The 7,140-nt window shown below is 42.4% G+C and overlaps 1 pseudogene; it reads left to right on the forward strand.

The window, feature by feature from the left end:
- The first annotated feature begins 225 nt into the window (after positions 1–225).
- Positions 226–6,437, forward strand: LOC132899958 (P2Y purinoceptor 11-like; annotated as a pseudogene).
- Positions 6,438–7,140: the final 703 nt, after the last annotated feature.

Consider the following 7,140-nt stretch of genomic DNA (forward strand, 5'->3'; position numbering starts at 1 on the left):
GAACAGTACATACATATACAACTGCTTTAAGGGGTAAAGAGTTAAGCCAGACAAACTGCTTGAGTTGAGCCCACTTCTGTTTACTTACCGTACGGTGCCGTTCAGCTTGAATGCAGATGTGCGTTCAGGAATTTCCAAAGAAAAAACATGCCTTATTGTTGTGCAGTGAACTATAATAACGGGACCGGTTCAGGAAGAAGTTTTTACCTTTTTCCGGAAGAGGAGACGAGGCGGAGAGAGTAGATTGTGCGCGTGAAACAAAATCAAGCAGTCAAAGAAGAAACGGACCAGCAACGCTCAAGCAAAAAGGAGAAGATTGGAGGTAAACATTTTTACTTTTGCTTGCAATTGACAAGTCAAGAATCCTGAAGGATCCTGTACAATCATTGTGGAAATGAGACAAAGGGATATTTCCTCTCTCAGAGTTGGCTATACAGTAAATAGTATAATGCCGCGGGTGGCAGGGTAATGTGGCTCACCGGCGCGCTGTCAAGTAATCGTTACCTATATCCACTAGGGAGGGCGGTTTAATTATTCTTCAAAAGGGCTCTTATTTAATATTACAACAAAAGTAGGAATTTATCATAATTACCAGGATAAATCGTTTGGGCGCGAGTCTTGTTGAGGTCCGAGGTCACCGTGATCAGAGTCGGCCGAGTCGCTGTCCGATTCCGAGGCCGCATGGTCAAACCAGTGAGCCACATTCACCGATTGCTTCGCAACAGCCATAGGTTCATACATATATGGTTTCACCTCTCGATATTCAATTTGAAGAGTTCCTACTTCAAAATCGCTCTCGCTTTCAGACATTTTTCACAACCTCTCACGACCAAAGTCCGTACACGTGCGCTCGGTTCGCAAGTAAACACAGAGCTGCTCCCAGTCTGTTTGGCTTAAATGACGTCATGACGACGGTCCCCTGGCGGTGAAAGTGCGCATAAGTGAGATGGAAACAACCCTTCGGAAATTGGGTAAAACAGTATATTTTAACCGTTTTATTCAATTTTAGGGTGCAAATTAGACACTAGGAAGATTGAATTCACTTTTTGGGTCGTTCTTCTTGACAATAGAGTTGATATTCTACGTTTCACCTCCAACCATTGCCTATGACCTTTAAAGTCATGTGGTAGAGCAGGATCTAATGTGGGGTGGGAGACTGTTCCAAAGCCTGGGGGCAGCAACAGAGAAGGTTCTATCACAGGGGCGCTGTTGGGGGGGGGGTAAGTTAGGATGATTCTAAGGGCCCAGCATTGACAGAGGGCCCTCAGAGGATAATATTAACATTATTACTATGTGTAAGTTAATTTAATCAAAGATTTTTAATAATTTTGTCTCTTATATTGAGTAAATACAACAACCTTCTGGTTTGGTTTTCCATTTTCCGCAAAATTATTAGAATAGATAGTCTTTATATTTTACCCCTCTCCCTATTCATTACATGGTACGGTCTTGTGTAGGCAGAGCCAGAGTGTGACACTGCGTTAGGTTTGTTGCTTTCCAATCCAGCACTAACATTAGTTGCACATGGGAGAAACAGAATTGATGCTGAACCATCAGTAGATTGACACCATCGTGAAGAAGTCAGGTTACCAGAAATGTAAAGGGGGGGGGCAATATTATATTCTTTCAAAAGGCCCAAAATTTCTAGCAGCGCCCCTGCGCTATCACCTTTAGTTTTGAGACGTGTGAGGGGAACAGTGAGGAGATTTTGTAAGGATGACCTGAGTGACCTGGGGGCAGAATGTCTGTCTATCTGTCTGTTGCCATCCTCACAGTTGAGGGTTGGCGATCCAGGAAGTTATCAACTAGCTTCCCTGAATTCTCTTGGGTGATTATAGCACACGAAAGGAACCCAAACCCAAACAGGGTCAATGGCACACCACTAGATGGCATGTGGAAGAGCCACGCAAATGGCCGAAGGATGGCATCACTCGGCAAGTCAGTTGTCACTGTGGGGCAACTTCTATACCTGTCAGGTCTGTGGCACTTTTGTGCACCACTTGGCATCAGGTCTGGAGGTCCAGAGAGACAACACGATGGGGGCACGACATCGTTTGTCTTACTTTACTGTGCAAGGTGCTTTGTTAGGAGAGGAGAATAGTATACGATAGCTCGCAGAACTGGAGATTTCATAGCGGCTCGGCCGGGCCATTCGTGCCACCGCTGTGGGCAGCTCTGTCGCTCTGGTGCGGGCCTCGCGGCCCATCTGTGTTTCTGCGCATCCTAATGACGACGATCGTGTAACAGCAACAGCATGCTGAGATCATTTTTTAATTTTCAGCAATGTACCTTTCTTCCTTTTTATAGTAATAATGTCAGAAACCCCAGATTACTTAACACATTTAAAAAGTGTGATTATTTCAGTATTTTCAGCATCGTCAGTATCATCAATCATGTAAGTAGAGTAGTATCCTCAATAACAAAAGAAAGAGCAAATAATGTGAATAATCGCATTTGTTCTCACAGGAACCTTGTACGAAGTTCTGGCTCCAGTTCACTCACAACCTGCAATGGATAAATGGTATCGAGAATGAATGAATGAATGAAGTCAGACAGACAGACAGACAGATATCTTTATTTCATACTAAACACTAAAATTTACAAATGACAAAAACATAAAACAGACAAATAGTATGATGCTGGGGGCGGCACGGTGGTGTAGTGGTTAGCGCTGTCGCCTCACAGCAAGAAGGTCCGGGTTTGATCCCCGTGGCCAGCGAGGGCCTTTCTGTGCGGAGTTTGCATGTTCTCCCCGTGTCCGCGTGGGTTTCCTCCGGGTGCTCCGGTTTCCCCCACAGTCCAAAGACATGCAGGTTAGGTTAACTGGTGACTCTAAATTGACCGTAGGTGTGAATGTGAGTGTGAATGGTTGTCTGTGTCTATGTGTCAGCCCTGTGATGACCTGGCGACTTGTCCAGGGTGTACCCCGCCTTTCGCCCGTAGTCAGCTGGGATAGGCTCCAGCTTGCCTGCGACCCTGTAGAACAGGATAAAGCAGCTACAGATAATGAGATGAGATGAGATGAAAAAGTCAGACGAGGCACAAATACAATCAAACATTGACAAAAAAGGAAAAAAACAATGAGAAATGAAAATGCAAAAACATAAAAACCTAAAAAAAAAAAAATTAAACAAACAAATTTGGACGAGACTAATATGAATTTAAAAAATTGGCTTTGATAGAAGACTTGAATTTACCGAGATTGAAAGATTTAAATGATTCATTAATACTATTCCAGATTACTGCTCCTTTAAATCGAATATTAAATTTACCAAAATTAGTACGAGCTGGAGGCAGAGAATAACTTGACCTCAAGGCCAGCCTGGTATTGTATTTGTGCCTTGTTCTGACACTTAAGAAAAAATTATCAAAAAAAGAAGGCAAAACATTTGTGTTGAATTTATACATAAATATAGAATTACAATATAAGACTATATCACAAAATTTGAGTGATATAGTGGTCATCTCATCTCATCTCATCTAGCCGCTTTATCTTTCTACAGGGTCGCAGACAAGCTGGAGCCTATCCCGGCTGACTACGGGCGAAAGGCGGGGTACACCCTGGACAAGTCGCCAGGTCATCACAGGGCCGACACATAGACAACCATTCACACCTACGGTCAATTTAGAGTCACCAGTTAACCTAACCTGCATGTCTTTGGACTGTGGGGGAAACCGGAGCACCCGGAGGAAACCCACGTGGACACGGGGAGAACATGCAAACTCCACACAGAAAGGCCCTCGCCGGCCCCGGGGCTCGAACCCAGGACCTTCTTGCTGTGAGGCGACAGCGCTAACCACTACACCACCGTGCCGCCCCTATAGTGGTCATGTTGTGTGCATTTAACACATAAAATAAAGGGTTAGAGGGCGGAGCTTGCATCCACACAGCTGATTCGTCAATTGCTCTTAATCACCAATTGTTTTATGTTGAATTTTTGAGTTGTGGTTCGTGTGAATTCCTGTGCAGTCACACTGTTAGAAATAAGGGTACAGTAAGAGTCCATTTCTGTCTCCCAAGGTACAATCTACACTAATGTACCCCCAAGGCTTGTTATTGGACCTCAAGGTAACTACCGTATGTGTACCTTTTTAGGACCAAAAGCAGTATTTAAAGGGTACCTTAGAGGATATTGCCAGAGGGACAAGCTGTTGTATTCCTAAAGGTACAATAATGAAATTTATTTTCTGAGAGTGCACCATTTAGAGGCTAAACCATTCAGAGGGTCATTTAATCACGCTGACCATGATGCTTGGGCTTGTTCAGGTCCGGCTTTGTGTTATGATTTCAGTATTTTCAGAATATATAAAGTCCATCACTTGTTTGCAGATTTTCTCGGCATATCATTTGAAGTAACTGGAACATTTCTGATTGTCAGCTGATACCACATGGATAGCTACATTTCTATATTTCTATTGTTGCAGGAGACACCATAAAATGGCAGCGAACATGAGCAGCTGTGGCAGGGACAGCTGTAATGGTACATTTTCAAAGGACCTGTTACCTCCCATCTATGCTGCGGAGATGTGTGTGGCGCTGGTGGGGAACATACTGGCACTGTGGCTGCTTGTGACTAAGGAGAGGAAGAACTGGCACACGGAAGTGGTGTTCTCCTGCAACCTGATCATCAGCGACATCTTTTATGCCCTCACTCTCCCCCTTCTGATTGTCTACTATTCAAAAGGACGGATATGGGGATTTGGTCAAGGTCTCTGCAAATTAGAGCGCTTCCTCTTCACCTGCAACCTCTATGTTAGCATTTACTTCATCATGTGCATCAGTGTTAATAGATATCTGGCCATCGTTCATCCCTTCTTCACTCGCAATCACGTTCGCCCAAAGCATGCCAAGATCGCCAGTTTGTTCGTCTGGATCTTTGTGGCAAGCATTTTATCTCCAATCCTCTATTATTCAGGTGTCAATAAGGAAAGATGTTCCTTATTTGCAAACTCAGAAGATAAATTATACAAGTATGCCTACAGGGTGTTTGTTGCTGTTCTAGGCTGCTTGGTCCCATTTGTAGTTACTTTTGCATCCTATTTTGGTGTAATATGGGTGGTTTTTAAAAATGAAAATATCACCTCATTGAAGAAGAAAAAAGTGGCTCTGATTGTGAGTTTAGTCTGCATCCTGTACACTGTGTCTTTTGTCCCCTATCACATTCTGCAAATATGGCACTTTAAACTGAAGGACGCAGGTTGTCGTAATTGTTATGTGCGTAATGGACACACTGTATCAAAGGCATTAGCCTGTGTGAACATGTGCCTCCATCCCATCCTGTATATGGCTGTGTTTGACAGTATCAGGACAATGCGCTGTAGAAGGAGCTCAAATGGACCAAATTCACAAATCCAACTGGAGACCGTTCATCAACTGACCGTGAACTGAAATCCAGAGATTGAGATTGCAAATTGTTTTGTTTTCCTGCAAGAATTTGTGTTGATTTTGGATGTATGTTTCCTCGATGTCAAAATCTTTTTAAGATCATCCAATCAGAGTGCTAGCAGTGAATCACATGACCACCTGACAGTTTCTGAAATTTTCAACAAAGATGGTGGCATCTCCAGCAGTGGAGCGAAGAAAAAGAGAGACGACATAACTTTTTATGCCAATAAGCTGTTCTGTGTCAACCGAAAGTGGTGAATTTACACAACAAATGCTTAGAAAACCAACAGACATCTATTTCTATGTGCTCAGGTTGTAATTAAGATCGATTTTTTTTTCAGCTAAGTGTAAACTGCCGTTAGCTAACCACCGCTCCATATAGATTGAATGGGATTTCGCTAACTAGCGGTGTTTTTTGCTAACATAGTTAGCTGAAAGTTATCGCTAGCTATGCAAGGATAACATTAGCTCTCTTGCGTTAAGTTAAAAGTGATAGGCAGCTCATTTTTTTGGGGGGGGGGGGTTAAGTTGTAATAGAGATTATCTAACTTATCGTCTGATGTAATTCACATACAGAGCATGACTACTTGTGGAACCTGAGGGCGAAACAGTACAAACTTCAGGATCTAAAAAAGAAATAAAGCCTTTCAGGAGCTCTGTCACTCGCTTTTCCTCCTCAGCAGCATCTCCTGGCCCATGTCCTTTTTCTTTTTTGCCGAGATGAAAATTAAACGATGATGCTTTTGTGATGTATGTGTCAGTTATTAGTTATAGCATATGTGATTGAGGCTCGTAGCATTTTCAAAGAGATTTAAAAAGTGTTTATTATTAACAGAATAATGTGGTTATTTTTACTTACAAATGTTAAAATAATGGCGGATTATCTTTTGACCAGAGTATCTCTTCAGTTTTGTTCCAGAAGTGATACTAACTTGAGCGAAATAAAGGCTGAAGCCAAGGCAAACGAGACAGATGCAAATGTTTGTGTCCATCTTCGCAGTGTCTGTGTCCCTGGCAATAGATCTGCTCTTATCTGATTGGTTGTTGCAAATTGTCTGTTGTCCTAATTAGTTGCCCTGTGTCTCACCTGGTTGCCCGTTGCTGGCAACATTGCCCAAAAAGTTGCCTCGTGTATCATCACCATTAGACATTTAAATGTTAAGGTGCATCAACAGTATGACTGAGACTGTAGTTTATTATCAGCACTGTTGTGACTCTAACATGCTTGTAGTGCTGAATGACCTCAGTGTCACTGCTGGATTACAGATATTTCATCAACGACAAAAAATGCACAGCCAACAGTGTTGCTGTGGTCTGAAACCATGCAAAAAAATTTTCATGAGCTAGACCATACAGAGTAGCTGTGTACAGTAAGGGAGAGGATGTGAGCAAGTGTTCAGCTTTTGTAGATAGCATCACTTTCATATCACATTAGAGAATATTTACCATCCCCTCTTACGTCAATATTAGTTTCTCAGCTTGTCACATATTCTGATCTTCAGACTTCACTTTTTCTGTCATTATTTTTTGAAGGGAGATATGAGACATTGAGGGGAGACAGTATGGGATATTATGTTGGGAGACTTGGGACATAGCGGGGACACATCATGGAACAAAAATAAAATACCTAGCTTAATCCTACATGTTTAATTTTTATTTATTATCTTGTAAACTTGTAACATATTAACTGTATGAACACGCAATGCTGGTACAGTGATAGAAAAATGTGAGTTTACCCAAAACCTGATGACACA

This window comes from Neoarius graeffei, chromosome 16, assembly GCF_027579695.1.
Source record: "Neoarius graeffei isolate fNeoGra1 chromosome 16, fNeoGra1.pri, whole genome shotgun sequence".
NCBI classification, from domain to species: Eukaryota; Metazoa; Chordata; class Actinopteri; order Siluriformes; family Ariidae; genus Neoarius; species Neoarius graeffei.